Here is a 21,974-nt window from a genome sequence, read left to right on the forward strand (position 1 = left end):
GGACAGTTGAAGTACCGAGGAAGAAATCACTAAGAAATAATAAAAAGAATATGAAAAATAGCAAATAAAGCTTCAAAACATGGAACAGGGAACTGAAATGCACAAATATAAAATGATTTTAACAGAAGCTTTTTCTGTAACACTTTGGTCATTTTAATGACTATACAATTAAGGTACCTAACAAATTTAAAATACAATTTGATCTCACCTCAAGATAAGTAGAACCATAAAAAATGCAAATAAATAAATAAATCAGTGTTAAGAAGCCATTCTTGAATTGCCCCCCTTAAAAATCAAATTGCCCTCTTATGGCGTGTGTGGTTGGGAACCACGGATGTAGATCTTCCCTGGCGGCTGAGGGAGAAGCCGTTTTCAGGTCTGCCTCAGGTGTCAAAATGTATCGGGCCAGCCCTTGGGATGCTTTAGCGCTCTTTGGGTGAAACAGTGAGGGTCCTCCATGCTGTGCTGCCAGGAAAGAGACAACCAAGTATAGGCAGCGGTGGCAATTTCTGCTCGCTCGATAACTCTGCCCAGAGAGCAGAGGATCATTAGGCAGAGGAAGAGCAGCGTTTGCTCCTTGCAGCCATTTTTTTGCCCCTTCCTCCCCAGTATGCAGCCCAGAGATCAAGGGCAAGTGGGCAAGAAGTGGTGTGGAGATTTGGTTCAGTTTCACTTGCAGTGCTGCCTTTAATGAGGACACAGACAAGACAGAGAAGGATGAAGAGGCTGATCCTTGTGGGAACAGTTGATGCCCCTGAATAATTGTCTTCACCCTTACTTAGTAGCATGCCAAGGCTGGTTGGGCAAGTAACGGTGGCAAGCAATGACAGTTGTTGCTTCTGATTTCTTGCCTGTGTAAATACACACGCAGAGAGGCTCTATCAGCTTGTCCAGACTCTCTGGTGCAAGCAGTGTGAGCAAGCAGAAGCTTTTGCTGCTGCAGGATCATCTATCTACCTGTTCTGCTCTCTCACCCTCTCTCTTTCTTTGTGGGTGGCACAATAGGGAGGGTTGGGCCCTATATCTCCACCAGTGCACCACCCAGAGAGTACGCAAGTGAGAACATGAGAAGATGAGGTGGCTACACCTTGCACAAGCACAGATTGTGCTCACTTGCCTATCACTTTCGTTTTCTGGTACTGTAGTGTAAACCATTTTGAGGTTTCCCTCCCACAATCAAGCGGTATAGACATGTTGTTAAATAAATAATAAAAAATAGGGATTGTGCCACCCTAGAGAAAGAGAGTAAGGAAATGAGCAGAGGCCCCTCTCTCTGAGCGGTGCCTTTGTACCACCCTGCATATTGCAGATGCTTCAAGTGTCTTTATTTTCTAAGGATAGTCCTGGATTTACAGAAGCTGTCCCGGTTTCTGATTTGATCCCAGAAAGTCCCGCTTTTCCTTAGGACGTCCTATTTTCATTGGAGAAATGTTGGAGGGTATGGAGTTATGCAACCCCCTTCCCCGATCCAAGAAGATAAGTAACAATTAAATTTTTTAAAGACATCTGAAGGCAGTCTTGTATACAGAAGTTTTTTAATGATTAATATTTTATTATGTTTTTATATATGTTGGAAGCCACCCAGAGTGGCTGGGGCAACTCAGTCACATGGTTGGGGTATCAATAATAAAATCATCATCATGGAATAGGACATCCCTATTTTCATCAGAAAAATGTTGGAGGGTATGCTTTTGAGTCAGAGTAGGATAAGTGATGGTGTTGTGCCTGGCAGAGAGCAGAACCCTTACTCAGCCAGCAAAGCCCCCAACATCCCAAGTGGGCCTTCTTGAATATCACGCTTGAAGGTAGCTGTGCCACAGTGCTGACCCCTGACCCCAATATTGGGAAAGCAGTTGAAAGAAAAGCAGTGAAGAATAATTGGGCAGAATGGAAAGTCAGTCCACTTACCTTGAGATGAACTCTTTCTATGCAGGCCATCTCTTCATATTTGCAAGAGGTAAGAACAAATTTGTTCCACACATGTGCAGCTGCATGGAAAATCAGTGATGGAAAAGATGATTGTTAGTTACTTCCTGATGACAAAATATAATGTCTGAATTAGACTACAGAACCTTTGACTGAATGGATATACAGTTGAATGACAGAATAAAACTAGACAGAGTCAGTTTTCAGAAGCCCCAACCAAAATTAAGCAGGTGGCTGAAAGCCCCAGATGCAAGACAAAGGCAACATGGACAAGAGGACAGACTGTTAGGTGTGGGCATTTGAGACTTGCTGGATGGCACTGGGCAAACCTCTTGTGTCTCAACTTCAGTTTGCCATCTGTTTGGATTTTTTTTTATAGCCTAGGCTGTTGTGCATGGAAGTTTGCAAAATATTAAGATTATATTGTTTGTTATTGTGTTGAATTCTATGGGTGTCATAATTATTTTAAATACATGCAAATTTTAATCTTGTCTGGAACTAGAATGGCCATTCTTCCTGATTCAGCTCTTTTTTTCTCAGGGATTCCAGAAGATTTAACTAGCATGGGAAAGATGTGTTCCTTGCACTCCCCCCAACACACACTAAAGTGCTTTAGAGGCTGCCATATCATGTGCTGCAGCTGGTAAGCTTAATTTTGAACTGTTATTAATACAACAGTACAGTGATGCTTTCCTAGTCTATTTCTAACCAAAATAATACTCTGTTTTCAAAAACACTGTTGAACAGGCTATTATAAAGTCAGCACAGCATACTGAAGCAGAACCTTCAGAATTACAGTATATAATAGCGGGAATGGGGATGGGTTTGGAGGTGATCCTTGTTGGGAGACAAGTGTATTACAAGTTTATTTTTACTGTGATATGTTTGAAGTATATTTTGATTTTTTTAAACATCACTTTACTCAATAAGTGTCACTGCTAACAGCAGAGCATTGGAGAACATTTTTTAATACATGGCTATAAATATAAATAAACAGAAGATTCTATACCTTCTATATATAAAAAAATATTCCTCACCAAAAGTAATTAGTATTTAATTTCCACTGGGAGAAAGAATCTTTAAGCAAAGCATAGGGGATTTAAATAATGTAAAGGTGTACAGAAATGTTGTGTTTGACTTCGTAATTTGTTCAGAAGCACTGAAATACGAGATTATACTTGTTCATGAAATTAGTCAAAAACATTAATTATCCAAAAATGCAAACGTGACAAGCGCTGTTCAACATCATAGTAATCTTTCTCAGTTTTCTTTTCAAGCATCTTCTGCTGCTCCTCCTCTCCTTTGCCAGAAAGCAGTTTCACAATCAAGTATTATTTAAGTGGAACCACAATGGGGAGGGAGAGTTACCCTTGAATAACAATGTGAAATCAGTAAGCTTCACCGTTTTCAAGTATTATACAAAGTAAGCAGCATCGTAAAGAATAAAGATAAAATATATTAAGGATGAAGTGGGTGGAATGAATAACATGTTTTGATGGCTTCACCAAAATTCTGGCGTACAAAATAAATCAGTATTTAGTGTCAAGAAATCAGTAAAATAGTGGGGCAAAAAGTAGAACCTTCTCCATACTTGGGACCCTTACCTTTTAAGTATAACTGGATAATTTGTCTTCAGACTATTAGCTATCCCTTAATCAAGTACAGGAATTAAAAGTTCTCCCCTCTCTGAGCAGAAGGAAGACGGAAATACAAAAATCCTCAGAGGAACGGATTGTCTTTAGCTATTTTTGCTTATATTTTTGTAACTTGAAGTATATGATCAAAGCTCTTGATTAAAATACAGTACTTATATTTGTCTATGTTGTTGTAAAGAATAGTTGATTCCAGTTGCGTATCATCCTATATGATGCTGTGTTTCAGAGGAAGTCAGGCAGATTATGCATGGTTGAGGGCTGAGGACAATGGTTTTGGAACAAAAGAAACCTGAGAAAAAAGACAGATCTAATCTGTGAAGAAGCATATAAAAAGACAAACTTCTAAAGGCCTAGATGTTTCTTGTCATCAAGTCTGAGAAAGTTGATTTATTTCCTTTACCACATCCTTCTTCCATACTTGCTGTTATGTTACAAGTTACCACACAATGCTGTTTGGGGACCCCTGCGTGGGATGTTAAGTGATATGCATGTGGGGGCAGATTTAAGCTGGTTGGTAGAATGTGGTGTATCTTAAACCGTGGGGAATAGTAATGAGTAGATGGCAGGAATTTGTGTTATTAATTGTATATGCCAGGTGTGGGGAGCCTATGGTTTTCCAGACAATAGCTCTCTGGCTATTGGCCATGCTTACTGTGTCTGATGGGAGTTGTAGTTCAGCAACATCGGGAGGGCCAAAGGTGTCTCACACCTGGCCTATGGTATATCAGAGAAGAAGACATCAAAATGGATTGTACTGGTCAGGATGAAAAAAATGGGAAAACCCTCTTGAATGAAACCCAAAGTGCATTGTGAACTTTGGAGAAAATGAACTTTTTATATTCTAATATCTCCTAATTCTTGCGCTTGGGATAGGATAAAAATAGTAAGTAAATTAAAGCACAAACAATGTAAATTGCTAATTACAAGTGAAGATACCAAAAGTAATCTGAATTGTTTCCCACAAGTGGTAGTGGATCCGTAGAATAAGTCTCCTCCTTGTTTCTTAGAGCAAATGGGAGAGGCACCTGTTCACAGTTATTTTCAGCTTGCTCTCCCCTCCCCCAAATACTCATCTTTATATGCAAGGTTGGCAGGAGCTGGGACTGAACAATGGGAGCTCACCCCGTTGTGGGGATTTGAACCCCCGACCTTCCAATCGGCAAGCCCAAGACTCAGTTTACACCACAGCGCCACCCTAGCATCAGTAAAATGGATTTTGCAGCAGGAGATGTGAGATTGAATGAGTGGTTTGGTGGAACTGGCTTTCACACCACATTTCTGCCTTGAACTCAGTTTCTGGCTTTGAGCAGATTGTATATCTATGTCTAGTTCAGCATTCTGTTTCCAGCCAAATACTAGAGTGCTTACAAGTAGGGCATGAGAGCCATAGTATTTCCTTGTTAAACCAGAAACTGGTTTTCAGGGGTATACTGCATCTGCACATGGAGGTTCTGTTTATCACAGTTGATAAGAAAGATTTGTATAAGTGGTGCAGGCAGGCAGAAGGAGCTCTGGATAGGTCAGGGAGAAGTGAGTGAAGCTGTGATGGGATTAGCCTTAGAAGATTATCAAGATTTATGCAATCCTAATTCTTTTGGAGTCACTAGCTTGTACTTGTAATTATCTAACTGGTTAGATAATACATATTTGACTGACACCAGCTACTTCTCCAGCCTGTAACCACTGAGCCCAAGTTTATTTTTCCTTTTGAGAAAACAAATACAACTCGCTTTTGAAAGTGTTTCAACTCTCTGAATCTTTCCACTTTGATTGTATTGTTTTGCTTGTCCAAATGCAGTGGAGATCAGCTAAATGGCTTGCTATGTTACGTTTCCCATGAGGTGAAGGATCACAAAACTATAAGTATCACAGCTGCTTCTGCTTACTGAGGCCAGTAATGAGCCAGAAATTGGCCAGGAATTGTAATGTTGTGGATTGGTCAGTGTACAGAGAGTAAGACAAACAGAAAAACTGGATACACATTTCCTCCCCTCTCTTCATACAGAGGGGAGGCTAATAGAAAGATGGCTATCTTCACCTTGGATCTAATCTAACTGAAGTAAACATAGAGATCGCCCATTTTCTTCAAGTAAGCTTTGATATACGTTCTAATTGCCACTGTAATACGTTTTATATGTGCTGTGCATAATTTGACAACACGCTTCCCAAACAAACTGAGGGAACACGTCATTTAATTTTATTTACTTTTGCTTATAAGACTATGGCTGAATTACATTATCCGAGCATAAAGCTTGTAGGGCTATTCTTTGTTTTAGATGTGGTCCATTTTAATTTCAATAACATGTGAGAGATGAGTGTTATATCATCCTTTTAGTTTTTCACACCTTTTCACTTCTGTATAAGTGGGAATTTCTGAAACAGATGCATCTACCTACTTGAGTTTTAAAATATTCAGAGTGCATTTAAGGTGTATGTTGGTATTAGCTATTGTTAGTGTTTCTGTTGGCCTTGTTATTCTTGAATCTGAGTTGCATCTTAGTACTAAAGGAACTGACATATATTTACTCAGTGCTAATATCAATTTTCGGGACGTGGGTGGCGCTGTGGGTTAAAGCCTCAGCCTAGGCCTTGCCGATCAAAAGGTCGGCGGTTCGAATCCCCGTGGCGGGGTGCGCTCCCGTTGTTCGGTCCCAGTGCCTGCCAACCTAGCAGTTCGAAAGCACTCTCGGGTGCAAGTAGATAAATAGGGACCACTTACTAGCGGGAAGGTAAAGGTCGTTTCCGTGTGCGGCTCTGGCTCGCCAGAGCAGCGATGTCACACTGGCCACGTGACCCGGAAGTGTCTTCGGACAGCGCTGGCCCCCGGCCTCTTGAATAAGATGGGCGCACAACCCTAGAGTCTGTCAAGACTGGCCCGTACGGGCAGGGGTATCTTTACCTTTACCTTTAATATCAATTTTGAGGGGGGGCCCTCAGTAATATTATTGTAATCCTCACCAAAGAGAGCTTATCAGGAAATGGGGTGGGCGGGGAGTTCTGGCCGCCCAGTACTCAGCCTGGTGCAGAAAAAAGTGCAAGATGAGGCAGTTGTAGTAACCCCCACTAATTCTACTGAGCCCTGATGTTATGTACTTTAGGAACAGGGCCCAGAAGCATTGAAGGGAATAAAGGTTGTGGTGGCTGTAGTCACCTTGCCCAGTGCTTCTTGTAAGGAAAGATGAGCCCTGCTGGATCAAGCCAATGACCCATTTAGTCCAGCAGCCTATTATCACAGTGGCCAACCAGATAGGGAGCCTGCAAATAGAACCTGAGTGCAACAGCATTCTGATCACCTGCAATTCCCAGACACTTGAGAGAGACCTGTCAGGAGTGGACATGAAACAATGGTACCAAATCGTATGGGAAACAGCCTTACTAGAAAAGCTAGCCAATAGACTGAAAGTGACAGTGGGACAAATAGAGGAGGATACCTTTACCCCAGTATGGCTCACCTTTATCATGTATGCAGCCCAACAGGACAATAAGAACCCACCGACAGCATACAAACAATCTGGCTAACTTGACCCAACAATTCCCCACACCACGCAAACAAATCTCACTGCAGCCAACTAAACACAACCAACCATGCCCTGGGGTCCCCACCCAACCACTTTCACCATTGAGGAAACAAAATGAACAAACAGAAAAAGAACCTACCCAAATAATGCTGACATAAAAACCCCCACATAAACACTAAGTATAAGAATATAACTTTACCACTTCCTCTCCTTTTTCTTCTTCCCCAACATTATTCTGCCCACAGACTGTCTCCATAGAGTGGTGCATGCTCTAGTTATCTCTCGCTTGGACTACTGCAATGCGCTCTATGTGGGGCTACCTTTGAAGGTGACCCGGAAACTACAACTAATCCAGAATGCGGCAGCTAGGCTAGTAAAGTGTTGGTGCAGACCTTTAAAGCCCTAAACGGCCTTGGTCCAGTATACCTGAAGGGGCATCTCCACCCCCATTGTTCTGCCCGGACACTGAGGTCCAGTGCCGGGGACCTTCTGGTGGTTCCCTCGCTGCGAGAAGCCAAGTTACAGGGAACCAAGTAGAGGGCCTTCTTGGTAGTGGCACCTGCCCTGTGGAACGCCCTCCCATCAGATGTCAAAGAGAAAAACAACTACCAGACTCTTAGAAGACATCTGAAGGCAGCCCTGTTTAGGGAAGCTTTTAATGTTTAATAGACTATTGTATTTTACCAAAAAGAATTAAAAAAGGTAAAAAAGAAATTTTAAAAACATTTTTAAAAGAACTCTGCGCTGTTCTGAGTTCTCCTGGGCGGCAACAGCAGCAGTGGCAGCTGTCCTTATGAGGCCTGTCAGGCAGGCCCCACCCTGGGCCAGGTGGTGAGTGGCAGGGACAGGACCTGCAGGTACTCACAGCAGGGGAGTCCTCCTGGGCAGCTTTGTTTGTTTGTTTGCAAGGAGTCTGATGTTTGGGAAAATGTGTCCCTGCTGCTAAGACAAATGGGAAACTGCTTCTTCACTTTAGCCTAATCACACATTCTTATCTAGGTACAGTAGTACCTCGGGATGCGAACGGGATCCGTTCCGGAGCCCCGTTTACATCCTGAATGGAACGTAAGACGCAATGGCGCATCTGCGTGTGCGCGGGTCGCGTTTTGCCCCTTCTGAGCATGCGCATGACGTCATTTTTGAGCGTCTGCACATGCACAAGCGGCGAAACCCAGAAGTAATGCGCTCAACCTGAAGCGCATTCAACCCGAGGTATGGCTGTATATTCATTCAGTTGTGCATCTGATTATGCAGTTTTCTCTATATTATATTTCCGCTACACACAGCTAGAGGTGGACTGGGGCATAGCGCTGAAGATCAATGAAAACACTAGTGCAATGTGACAAGGGAGGAAGCATCAGCCTTGGAAATGAGGAAATGTTCCATCTTCTCCCACATTTAGAGTGAGGGCAATGGGACACTTTGTTTACTCTCAGTGAAAGTGACATATAGATTAGATTGGATTAGATTTAGTCAGTTTATGTATTGCTGTGCACAAAAGAAGTCCCGAAGCAATTTGCAAGGATAACATACAATATGCAATAAAAATCCATTAAAATGAAACAAATACTTAAACTGTTCATATAGGCAAATTTGACTAGCCACAGGGTACAATAACATCAAGATGTTTACTATATGATCCCTCATTGGCTGGGATCCTATAGTGAAGAAACTGTTTCAAAGCCACCGCGGTAGCATGAGACTCTTAATTTTAGGGTCATGGGTTTGAGCCCCTTGTTGGGCAAAAATATTTCTGTATTGCAGGGGGTTAGACTAGGTGGCCCTCGTGGTCCCTACAGTTCTATTATTCTAAGTAGGACAAAATTGCACCACTGCATCTGTACACCAAGAGACAAATGCAAACATTTGCAGGAGTGGAAGGTAGGTTTTTGGAGTGTAAATATTTTAGCATCCTATGAAACAGAAATATTTGTAGTAACAATCAAATTTCGCAAAATGTTCAGCATATCACAGCTCCCTACACTTATCTTTGTCATTTTGCACATTCAGAAGGAACAACCACCAAACTCCCAGAGAACAAATCTGGCTGCTTTGCAACAAAGCAAAGATACAGATTTAAGAAAGACATAAATCATGATTTTACACTTTGCTTTATTTACTTGCACGGGCCCAAGACACACACAGTGGACATGTACCGTATGAAAGTACTTAAGCCGTCTCTGGCATTGGTTTTCACAAGCAGGGAGAGAATGGTTTAAATCTGCTTCCTCTACAGATGTTGGCAAGACCTTACTTCACCAGAAGTTAAGAAAGTAAAGAAGAGTGTAGCAAGTGACAAAAAGGCATAAATTAGTTTTCCATTTTCAGAGAGCAGATGATGGTATGTTATAAATTTGATGTGTCTGTCACTTCATGGACACGTTTGCTTATTTATTTTACAATAAATTACTTCTGGCATCTGGAAAAGAGTTCACATTTCCTTACTGCATTGAAAAGCTATGAACTTTACTGTTTCCAGTCATAAAAAAATATCTACGGAAACTAGGAAACTAATATTAAGGAGAAAGATGTCCTTTATGGGATCACCTGGGATTTCTGTCCTATGATTGATCTTCTTGGCTCTTAGTCTGTCATCTCCTTTTAACTGATTTTCCTCTTCCCTGGGCACAATCCAGTAAAAGTTAGTCATGACTAAATGCCAATGAAATAAAAGATACTGAACTCAGTCAGAACAACTTAGTCCTCTTTCTGTTGCTTTCAGTTGGATTCCATTGTGGGTAACTTGCTGGATTTTCATCTATTGCCTTTGCCCCATTCTTCCTTTGGTTCTTCATGTTAGGAAAAATGTGAGGATGCGGGTGGGAGCAAAATACGTCATGCAGTATTTCAACATAAATAATAATAATTGTTAGTGTGGAATGTTGGGAAATAGTCAAGGGAGTGTTCCAAGCAGCTGTGACTGGGAGGTGGTCTACAAGCTATTATTTATACATACACACACACATACATACCCATTCATGTCCACTGTGTTACAGAATTCCGTCAGTAATCAAAGAAAAACCACACAACAGATTTCTGCCCTTTTATTTATGATCACATGAAAAATGATTTTTTGGGTTCTCTTTTGTATAGATTATTTTTATTAAGTCAGTTTTTCAGGCACAGAAACATTTTTAGATTGAAAAACAAGAAGGAAAGGAAACTGATCTTAATAAGGATCTGGCCCATGGAGCCGAAAAAAGTCCCCCTCCTCTATTTTAAGGGAAAGGAACTGAAAGTCACATAACTATCCTCTTACTTGCAGCAGCCCTCTTTTGTATTTGATGTACCATTTAAAATGACAGTAACCAAATATTGTAAACATTTGTATTTAAAGTAACTGTCATAAAGTTAACCACATAGTTCAATTGCTCCCAGATGTTTCCCCCCATGGACAATTTGAAAATTGCTGAGGGTCTGGGTAGACCACTTAATGATTGCTCTGACCGTTGTAACAATTGCAATTCCATAGAATTCAAAGTAACGAATAAAAGAAGTGATAAAACTGCAGTTAAAAATCAATATGAACATTCAGTGTGACGGATGTGCTGTTATCTATCTTCAGCCATGAATACCCACAGCCACACAAACCTGGGTGTAGCCAAAGGGGGGCAGGGGGGCAACTGTCCCCCCAAAATCAAGTAAGTTAATAAAAATACTTAAATAACTGACCAAGCGCATCACAGATAGCTCAGTTCTGCCCCCTCCAACATAAAGCCTGCCCCCGGCTACGCCCATGCACCTGAATGAAGAGATAAAATGAGTTCTTATAAGATTCAGTTCTGTCTCAGCAAAGGGACTTCGTGTAGATTGACACCACAGATTTACAACACATCCATTGCACATTTAAAGCACATGGCTTTCCCAAAAGAATCCTAGGAATAGTAGCTTACCCCTCATAGAGCTAAAGTCTCAGCACCCTTAGCAAATTCCAGTTCCCAGGATTCTTTGGGGGAAGCTATTTACTTTACATTTGCATTGAATGTGCTTTAAATGGTCTGTAGTGAAGAGTGAGAGCGAGTCAGGCCAGAAAATAAGCATGACCTGGAATTATTATAGTTAAGAAAGTCAACAAATATTGGCAGTTTTGCCAATCATATGCTAGAAAGGTTTTTATTTTTAAAGCAAAACAGTTGGTGTTTTTTAAAAAATTTATGAATGTATAATCCACACTTTCATTTAAAATGTGGACTACAACAAGGTAGAATACAACATATAAGAACAAAATTCACAAAGATATCCCTAAAAATATCATTAAAAACATCAAATTACAATGAACACTTTAAGTAGATCTGTTCAATACAAGTTTCAAGTAGGTTTTACTAATTACACAATGCAAGCAGTGTACAGTGGTATCTTGGTTCTCGAATCTAATCCATTCTGGGAATCCAAGGTGCGTTTGAAAACCAAGGTGTGGTTTCTGTTTGGCTGCAGGAGCTTCTTGCACTCAAGCGGAAGCTGTGTCGGATGTTCAGCTTCTGAAAAACGTTCGCAAACAGGAACACGAGCTGATTTGTTTGATAACTAAGCGGTTTGAGAACCAAGGTACCACTGTACTGACATTTTTTAAAAAAGAATAAGCTTTACCTTAAAAAGAATCAGGAGGCAACAAGTGCATTTTCTCGAACAGCATGCATAAACGCTTCCTATAAACTGATTCTGTTTAACCTCCTGTTTTAGACATTTTCTCACAGCAATGTGAAGGGATTAAGGCCTAGGTTTCTTCTTTACATCTGCAGGAGCCATGAAACTGAACACTTATGTAGCACTTTCCAAAAGTGGCTTTGCCAGTTTTTCTCAAAAGTACAGTGGTACCTCGGGTTAAGTATCTAATTCGTTCCGGAGGTCCGTACTTAACCTGAAACTGTTCTTAACCTGAAGCACCACTTTAGCTAATGGGGCCTCCTGCTGCTGCCGTGCCGCCGGAGCACGATTTCTGTTCTCATCCTGAAGCAAAGTTCTTAACCTGAAGCACTATTTCTGGGTTAGGGGAGTCTGTAACCTGAAGCGTATGTAACCCGAGGTACCACTGTACAGAAGTGGGAAACAGAGGAAACAGACAACCACTCAAGTATTCATAGAAACAAATTCTAAGTAACCAGTATATACATCTTGAAATGACAGTTCTGCACCAAATGGGGCCATTTGTCTATTGGTGGCTATTAATTCTGATTGCTAAACAGAACCTTCGTATTCAGACGTAGTCTATCGTTAAGCACCAGGAAATAAAATAGGGAGGGATGTTGCCTTCATACCCGCTTGAACGCTTCCTACAGGTATCAGGCTGCTTTCTGTTAGAAATAGGATGCTTAATTAGAAGGACCCTAAGCCTGATCCAGTAGGGTTCCTGTTGAGAAGCTCTTAATGTAAGGGAGCAGGATCTAAAATCTCAGCCAGGCTGAGACAAGGCTGAGTTCAAACTCAGGCAATGGAAGGGAAATTTGAGTAAACGGTCAATGGAGACTCAGTGGATCTGTTTCCTCTTAGCAGCTCTTGTTTTTGTCTTTGGAGAGTGGAGGTGGTGGGAAGATTCAGAGGCAGCCAGTAATCCAACTGTGAAGTGTGGGCAGGGAGCAAACAGTCCGTCTCTGTGGGAGAAACCTGCCAAGTTATTAGACCACAGGCTGTGAGTTGTTATATGTAAATTTATTTATTTTTTGAAATAATTTTTATTAATTTACAACAAAACAAAACAAAACAAAACAAAACAACACATATATTATTTTCCTGTTTCGCATTCTCATTTCCAGGTCTTTAGTTTTCGACTTCCTTCAGCTGTTCCATAAATCTTTCATAGTCACTATTAGTTTCCGCATTTCCTTTTTTCCCATTGTCATTGGTTATATCTTTTCTCTATCATTCCTTTTAACAATGTCTCTCGCGTATATCACAGTGCTCTTTTAAAACCTTCTAGCGTTATTTGACCATCACTTAATTTCTCCAGATAATTAACGAATTTCCCCCAGTTTTCTGTAAACTTTTGGTCTCTTATGTATCTAATTTTTCCAGTCATCTTATCCAATTCTGCGTACTCTAGCAACTTAAGCCTCCACTCTTCTATTGTCGGTATTTCCTGTTGTTTCCATTTTTGTGCCAGTAACATCCTCGCTGCCGTCACTGCGTATTGGAGAAACTTACTATCTTTTCTCTTAATCTCCTTTCCTATAATACCTAACAGAAAGACTTCTGGCTTCTTTGTAAAAGTATATTTCAAAATCCTCTTCAACTTGTTATATATCAACTCCCAGAAGTCTTTCACTTTCTTGCATTCCCACCACATATGATAAAATGATCCTTCTTTCTCATTACATTTCCAACACTTATTACATGTTTTATACATTTTGGCCAGTTTTACCGGTGTAATGTACCATCTATAAAACATTTTCATCACATTCTCTTTCAATGTCATACATGCTGTAAATTTTAAGTTCTCCTTCCATAACTTTTCCCAGTCTTCAAACTGTATGTTATACCCAAAATCCCTGGCCCAATGTATCATTACCGATTTTACCTCTTCATCTTTTAAGTTCCATTCTAATAACAATTTGTACATTTTCGACAAGTTTTTAGCCTCCTTATCTACTATCTCAGGTTGGAAAGTTGACTCTTTCTCAGCATATCCCCATTCTTTCAGGTCTTTCCTAAACATTTCGTTGACCTGATAGTAATGCAACCAATCATAAACATACTTTTTAACCTGCTCGTATGGTTTCACTTTCCATTTTCCTCCTTCCTTCTCCAATAATTGACCATACGTTGCCCAATCACTTCTCATATTGATTTTCCTTACACTCATAACTTCTAGAGGTGATAACCAGTGTGGTATCTTAGGTTCTACTAGGTTTTTGTACCTATCCCAGACTTCAATTAATGGACCTCAGAAGATGTGGTCTCCAAAACCTTTGTGTACCTTCTTTTTCTCTTTCCATAAAAGTTATATGTAAAAATTAAACAAGTTTGCAGTTGTCTATAATTGCATTTTGTACAAACAGTGGTACCTCGGGTTACATACGCTTCAGGTTACATACGCTTCAGGTTACAGACTCCGCTAACCCAGAAATATTACCTCGGGTTAAGAACTTTGCTTCAGGATGAGAACAGAAATTGTTCTCCGGCGGCACGGCAGCAGCAGGAGGCCCCATTAGCTAAAGTGGTGCTTCAGGTTAAGAACAGTTTCAGGTTAAGAACGGACCTCTGGAACGAATTAAGTACTTAACCTGAGGTACCACTGTATACGAGTTTCAAAAATCAACATGCTCTCTAATCCAGTTTCTGTTGGTGGACTTACATTCCTTTTCCTTTCTATATTGTATTAGTATTTGTGGTATCCAACAAGACAGCTGAGATAGTTAATTGAAGGATTAGATAGTTATGCCAACTGGGTTGAAGGCCTTCCTTAGGACCACATTGCAGTGGTACCTTGGGTTACAGATGCGTCAGGTTACAGACTCTGCTAACCCAGAAATAGTACCTTGGGTTAAGAACTTTGCTTCAGGATGAGAACAGAAATTGTGCTCCGGCGGCCCAGCAGCAGCGGGAAGCCCCATTAGCTAAAGTGGTTCAGGTTAAGAACAGTTTCAGGTTAAGAACGGACCTCTGGAACGAATTAAGTACTTAACCCGAAGTACCACTGTATATATATTCTGAGGGACGGTTCTATCATTCAGCCTGTAATGGAAGTGTCACTTCTATGAATACCTGAGTTCTGCTAACTAAGCAGTTCAGAAATGAAGGGCACTTTAATATTGTAGCATTCGAAACAAGCAACATTGATCATGGGATTGCAGTGCTCTGGAATGAAGGCAGCTCCTTTGAATAAAGCATGACTAGGGAGGAATCTGGGGTCTTCCAGATGTGGAGTTGAATTATAACTCCCATAATTTCTACTGGACATGCTGTCTGGAGGTGGTGGAAGTTCAGCAACATTTGGAGGACCATAGGTTTCCCACCCCTGCTTTTGGAATAAAGGCTGCCCCTTACATAAGTGATCTCGAACAACTTAAATTCCACAAGCTCTCTGTCCTAGAGTTTGATGTGTTCCCATCATTTTTGTTCAGGTACTTTATCTGCATATGGTTGAAGTGCTTACAAAATAGTTCCTTAGATTCTATAGAGCTTTTGTTCCTTGGCAGACTGGTATTTTGGATCTGTGTTTCCTATCAAAAAGACAGTAATTTACTACGTCTTGTACAGTCTTTTATCACCAGTACGGATTGGAACATGGCACAAAAATAACAGATGTAGCAGGCTGCGTACATTAGAGCTCAGTCATTTTAAAATGTGGCTGAGGTGTATTGTTTTTATGCCTGTGTTTTTGCTAAGACATCTGATGGCGGATAACTTAATTTATAGTAGTCCTATTAATTACATGTTTTGTTATTAGTATTCCCTGCAGTCTTGCTCAAAAACATGTGCCAATTTATCTCCTTCAGCTCTGAAGCATTTTCTTTTTAAGGAAGCAAAAAGATTCAAGGTCCAAGTTTTGAATATTTGTGGCTTTGCCATCATTTTGCATAACATATTATATTTAGATGGCTATGTTTCCTTCCCTAGATTTAAACATAACTCAGTATTCGTTTGTTCAAAATAATAAATATTTCTTTTCATAACATTTTTGCAAGAGTAAGAGCTTGGAAAGAGGTTAGAGAGAGATGTTAGAGAGTCTCTTAAACATGGCATAATTTTAGCTAGCAAAGATGGCATCAATCTGTAGTTTGAGGATATAGGATGTGCCATGGATTATCAAAGGATACCATCACTGTTCTCTATAGGAGAGGGCCTCATGCACATATAATTTCATCAAGAGGTCTGTTCTGCAAGATATTGGAATTGAGCCTTTAGTGTAGCGGCACCTTCCCTTTGGAGCTCCCTCTAGTTATTCTAGTTAGTCTAGGGATGCGGGTGGCGCTGTGGTCTAAGCCACTAAGCCTCTTGGGCTTGCCGATCAGAAGGTCGGTGGTTTGATTCCCTGTGACAGGGTGAGCTCCTGTTGTTCAGTCCCTGCTCCTACCAACCTAGCAGTTTGAAAGCACGCCAAAAAGTGTGCTTCCCGGCAGGAAGGTCAACGGCGTTTCCATGAACTGCTCTGGTTCGCCAGAAGCAGCTTAGTCATGCTGGCCACATGACCTGGAAGCTGTCTGCGGACAAATGCCGGCTCCATCAGCCAGTAAAGCGAGATGAGCGCTGTAACCCCAGAGTTGTCCGTGACTGGACCTCATGGTCAGGGGTCCCTTTACCTTTTTACATAGTTACATATCAGACGGGCACCATCTCTATTGTCTTTTCAGCGCCAATTGAAGACCGTCGTTTTCCAAAAAGCCTTTTAAGTGGAGATCTTTATCTCAGTCTGTGCCTATATTGGATTCAGTTTTGCTTCTGCGTTCAAAATTGTTTTTAATTGTTTAATTAAAGAGCAAGCTGTGTGTAAGGGATTACAATATATGCACTAGAAAAAAGTTTCAACTTGCATGACTTTTCAGAATAAAATTTAATTTAGCAACAAACAAATCATAAAAGAGTAGTATTTTTCCCAGAAAGAATTTTAACAGTATGGCACACAGTAAACAAAAGACTGTACACATTTTATGGTTCTAACTCTCGGTATACATGCTTCATGTGAACTCCTTATCATTAGATTGTGACAACTGTGTTATAAATTACCTGTGATGAAATCTACAGTGCCCACCAAACAAAGTGAAAAAACAGGCCAGCAAGGTCAGATTGGTACCCAGGAACAATCTTCTACAGAACAGACCTAGAAGAGAAAATGACCACCACTTGTAATTTACGGTCAACGGTTAAGACCACTCATCTGTACCATCAATGATTTACAGTCCGTCCTGGACAATGACATTTCCTTTTAACAGGCCTTGGATGCCAGACCTGCATTCATTCATTCATTCATTCATTCATTCATCCATTCATAATTTTTCTTACCTGCCCTTTATCCAAGGTGGAAAATACACAGCACAAACCATTTTAAAAATCCAATTAAAAATCCAAACAGGGTAAAACTTACCAGCAAACAGCCTCTCAACCTAAACCTGCTATTTACCAGCGACAACATGGCACTCAAGAGAGTTATGGACCCAGATGCCAGCTCTGCCCAGAAAGCTGCCCTGACAGCACTATTACAGGACCTGATAATGTCCTCCACAGCATCTAAGGATGACGTGTAAACAATTATTTGCCAACAATGCCCTTTGGCCTGTTTTTGTAAAATGCAGATATCCAGAAGGAAGAGGCAACAAATGTGTCTTCAGAAATGGAAAGCCAGTGGGGAAACATTTCAGCCTGCCAGCACACACTCTGTAACTAATCTTAAGATGGCCCTCTTTGAACAAAAGATCTTCAAAGGGAGACAGCAGCAGGGAAGCTGCTGAATTACAATACATCAAGAGGTTCAGCACCATCAGCTGCAGATTGAATCTCCGCAATGGATTTTTATCACACTACATGTGTCAATTGGCTTACAATTCCAGGATGTCTCTATTGTAAAATGTTTTTTTGTGGTCGTTCTTTTTGTAAATAGCTACTGTTACTAAGGTATGGTAATTATCACTGTCCTTATTTTTCCAGCTTTCATCTCCTTCTGACCTCTCTGCTTACAACCTCCTCCCCTACATATAGATATGCACACACACCACAGGTACAAATACCTGCAACTGAGGACAGAACCATGCATCTGATAAAGCGATCCAGAAAAATGTGTGAGGTAATCAATTTGCTCCTCTTTAAGATGCCACAAGGCTCTTCCGCTTTTGCTGCAAGAGACAAAGATAGCTGTCCCTCTGGAAATAATGAGGAAATCTGTTTGTGGGGTGAGGGGGCAGCATAAGCTTCAAGCCTCTCTCCCCCACCCCATACCACTGTCTGGGGAATGGGATGGCTAATGAGAATACATAGGGTAGAACAGTGTGAAAGTCTCAGAACTTAGGACAGTGGCAGGGATGTTATCCATAAATTGTTTCTTCATCCTCACACATGCAGGTACTTGTTATTTCACATCACAGTTGCATCGGGTGTTTGTAAATTTTTAGACTAAGATCTGATGCCAGAGTCTGATTCTCCAGTTGCTGTTTTAGTCCTATGAAGAGCTGTGAAAACAGTCTGTAACAGCCTGATTACAACCTTCTCAGCAACATTTTGCTCTAGCTACGCAGATGATGGGGCTGCAGCACTGTGGCTAACAAAGAAGTCATTTATAAGTGTTGCTGTTTTTATGACTTGATGCCTCCCTTGTTAAGGGTTTCGTTATCTCCTCTGCCCTCTGCTCCTGCTGCTACGCCTCTCCCAACCAGATGCAAGTTCATTAGCACTTTCTGCAGCCAAGCTTGTCTTTAAACATTTGTTTTCTAACAAAAAGTTACATTGGGGATTGTACAATCTGGCAGTTGAGCAGTTTTAAATGGTGCTGAATAATTTACTGAAAAGAGATCCTACAGAAATTGGTTCAGTTTTTTAACCCTAAAATGTACAAGGCTTTGCATGTTGTTATGTTCCCAGGTCTTCCTGAATCTAGCTGCTTTAGATCTGCTCTAAAGTCCAAAAGCTGCATACGAGACAGATTTAAGGCTCTTCAATACAATGCTGCATGAAACCACAGCGAGTGCTTACTAGCCACATTTTTGCTTTGGAGTTTGAAGCTGAACTGATGACTCCTGGGGAGCGATGTTTCCTGCTGTCTAAGCTAAAATGGTGGTTGAGGGCTTGTTCACAGTTCAAGCTGGTGAGGTGAAAATGTGGACTGAATTTATTGCTAGCTGAGCTGGGCTTGGGAGTTGTGTTTCACCACAACCAACCCTTGTAGTTCAGTCCACATTGACCACCACCCTGGTCAACCCACTTTCAGCAGCTTTGCAATGGGGCTGTCAGAGCTGGCCCAAGAGAAGCTTGGCTGCCGGAGACAATGGACCAGATGGTGCACATGTGCAGAAGCCAAGTAGACCGGCAGTTGAATCTTACTGCAACACTTGCAACACTTATTTCATCCTAGCTTACGGGATGAAGGGCTGGCCACGTAGTGTATCGAGGCCTGTCCTCTTAACACCCCCTGTCATTCCCCACTCCCAGGCACTGGTTATTGAGGAAAAAGCCTCACTGTTCTGTAGGCATCACCTACAAGGGTCTAATTGCAAGTTGCACTTGTGCGTATGACACCCCAAGCAAACACCTGCTTACCTTTATGCAGTCCTCCTTGTCACTGAGATAACTTGGTTGTGTTCCCCAAGATAACACTATATGTGCAGGAGAATACTAAATTTACAATTCAGACTAAGTTAAGCCCTTTTAACTGATTTCAAGAGGCGAGAGTTGAAGAATGGTCCATACCGTACTCATTGAAATCCAAAGCACATTCTTCGCTTTGGCTGGATCAAGCTGGAATGTATTGCTTGGCGTTGCTCAGCCCAGGAAACCTTGTCTAGGAAAGTCCAAAGGTCAGCTCAGTTTGGATCCTGAGAATACTGCACTAACCACAGATCTAGTGGCTCTCCACATGGGGCAACTGCAAGGAGCAGTGAGAATTCCTGGTTCTATTCCAGGTGGCACTCTGCTAATCCTGCGTACATTTTACTGTATACCCCTTGCATTTTCACTCATTCTTCTTTTGCACTTCTCTGTCATTCTGACTGCTATGTTCCTTGCAACAGCAGACAAAAGAGGAAGGGATGGGCTCGGTGACAGAGCACATCCATTGCAAGTGCAGGGTCCCAGATTCAACCTCTGACATCTCTGGGCAGAGTTGGGGAAGACTCCTGTGTGAAATCTTTGAGAGGCATTGCCAATCAGGGTAGACGACACTGAGCTAAGTGCGCTAATGGTCTGGCACATGCCTAAATGCTGTGGAACTGGGGAAAGAGAAGACATTCCTGAATGCCTTTATTAAAACAACAGTTTCATGCTCTGGTTTAGTTGTTGTCCATCATCACAAGCAGGGCAAAATTGCTGAAGAAGAGCATGTTTTTGTGGGACAAAGTGAGGAATTTAGAGTGATTGAAATACAGGGAAGCCAACAAGCACCCTCTTAATTGTTTCCCCTGCCTCAAGATGTTCAGCTTTTATTAAAATAATTGCTGTAGGCAGCTATCCATTTGAAATCTAGTTAGCCAGGATTGCAAGCAAGTTATCAACTGTGTGAAATAAACAAATTAAGCTGACAGCTCTTTAGAGGGTATAGGAATTTACTATTGCATTGATACAAGCCATTATATTTGGTCATTGAGTTATACGTTCGGAATCATTAAGCTTTACCATTTTATTATATTGCTTAAACTGTTCTGCATTAAACGTTATCATATGCATAGCAGCAAGACATATTTTACGCAAATATGTGCATACTGAGGTGAGAGAATTTGCATAATTATTAACAGATCCCTTTGGGTAGGACGGCTGGTTCTACCTTAAGTATATAATTTCCTTGCAAATTGTTGCATGGGCCACTTTGATTTCTTGCAGACGAGGGAAATATCACAGTCTCTTTATGAGATTTGTATAAAGATAATCTAAAGCCAGAAGTAATTAGTGGACTATTTATAATTTAAAAGATAATCTTATTTTTCTTCTCAAAGTCCCTGGGTTGCTTAAATCAATTATACTGTGATGATGTTTATTACATACCATAAGCTCTGGCCCTTATTCTGCAGCACATACCCTTAGCACATTTTTTTTTTTTAAAGTTATCTATGCAGACTATTAAATTAGTACGCCTCTCAGTGCAATTTTAATATAAACCAAAGAGGACAACAATCTAGTCTAATCTTTATTATGGCCATATTAAGAATTCTACATAATGTTGCTCATTTGAAAAAGGGCATTGCTTATTTATTTATATAAGCAAAATCTATATACCGCTTTCTCAACAGAATACCTCTTGAGGTATGAGCATCAGTCCTTTGTTGCAAGTCCCTTCAGAGTCCCTCAATAAAGAACCTTGATTGAAAATATCTCAGAGCCAAGTAAATTTTTGTTACAGTTGTCCACGTTCAGTGAGTTTTTTCACCTCTGTGAGACTCTCACTTTTCTTTTCTTTTTTCTGGTGGGAAGAGGGTAGAGAAACAGCAGCCTCTTTTCTTCCGAAGCTTTTGCTGCTGAAAAACAAGTAAATATCCCTTTGGAATAATTAGGTCCTGAAGACTTTGGTTTAGGTTGGTAAACAATGCAAAGGAAGAGCTCAAAGAAACACTCCCCGCTCCTATATGCTGTGGCATGTTTTGTTCCATCATCTGATTCACGGGGTTCAACTGGAGGCCAGGAAAGCTGGATATGAATTTCTCTTGCAGTGTAGAAATATTCTCACTTTGAATTAGAACATTTTGGACCAGGGATACTGTAGCTACTGTGGGTTTTGCTGAGAGTTTTGTCTCTTACAATTTATCTGCAGTTATAGAACCAGTTTAAACATCTGTGTTGTATATATACAATATATATAATCCTGTCTTTGGGCTGCAGCGTCATCAATATGTGGGTGACTCATATCTCTACCTCTTGTTTTCACCCACTCATTCCTGGGAGTCTGTTGAACTCTTGAACTGCTATCTGGAGGCGGTTTGGGGATGGATGAGGGCGAACAAGCTGAGGCTTAATTGAGACAAGATAGAGATGGAGTGGGCGGGAAACCTGACTAATCTGGATGGAGGTTTGCAACTGGTCTTGGATAGGGTTGCACTTCCCCTGAAGGGCCAAGTCACAGCTTGGTCATTCCCCCTAGCTTTGGTTGGTATGCCAGCTATGACCTGCCTAGCAAGAGCAGATCTAGTCTTGGTTACTCATGAACAACTGACATCCAGGCTAGCTGCTGGACATTCAGGTTTTATGAGGCCACTTTTGAAGATGGCTCAGAAACAATACAGGTATTTCAACAGGTTTTTGTTGCTTT

At 41.0% G+C, this 21,974-nt stretch overlaps 1 long non-coding RNA gene across 2 annotated transcripts; it reads left to right on the top strand.

Moving 5' to 3' along the window:
• Positions 1 to 326: 326 nt before the first annotated feature.
• Positions 327 to 20,601, top strand: LOC310660506. 2 transcript variants are annotated; one of them, XR_014503452.1, is made up of 4 exons: positions 327 to 1,957; positions 2,467 to 2,569; positions 17,678 to 17,813; positions 18,605 to 20,601. It is a non-coding gene; the product is annotated as an uncharacterized lncRNA (long non-coding RNA). The 2 variants fall into 2 exon arrangements; XR_014503453.1 differs by lacking the exon at positions 18,605 to 20,601 and having other exon boundaries at positions 17,678 to 18,593.
• The last annotated feature ends 1,373 nt before the right edge of the window (positions 20,602 to 21,974 follow it).

Source organism: Podarcis tiliguerta, assembly GCF_965153285.1.
Source record: "Podarcis tiliguerta genome assembly, chromosome: 12".
NCBI classification, from domain to species: domain Eukaryota; kingdom Metazoa; phylum Chordata; class Lepidosauria; order Squamata; family Lacertidae; genus Podarcis; species Podarcis tiliguerta.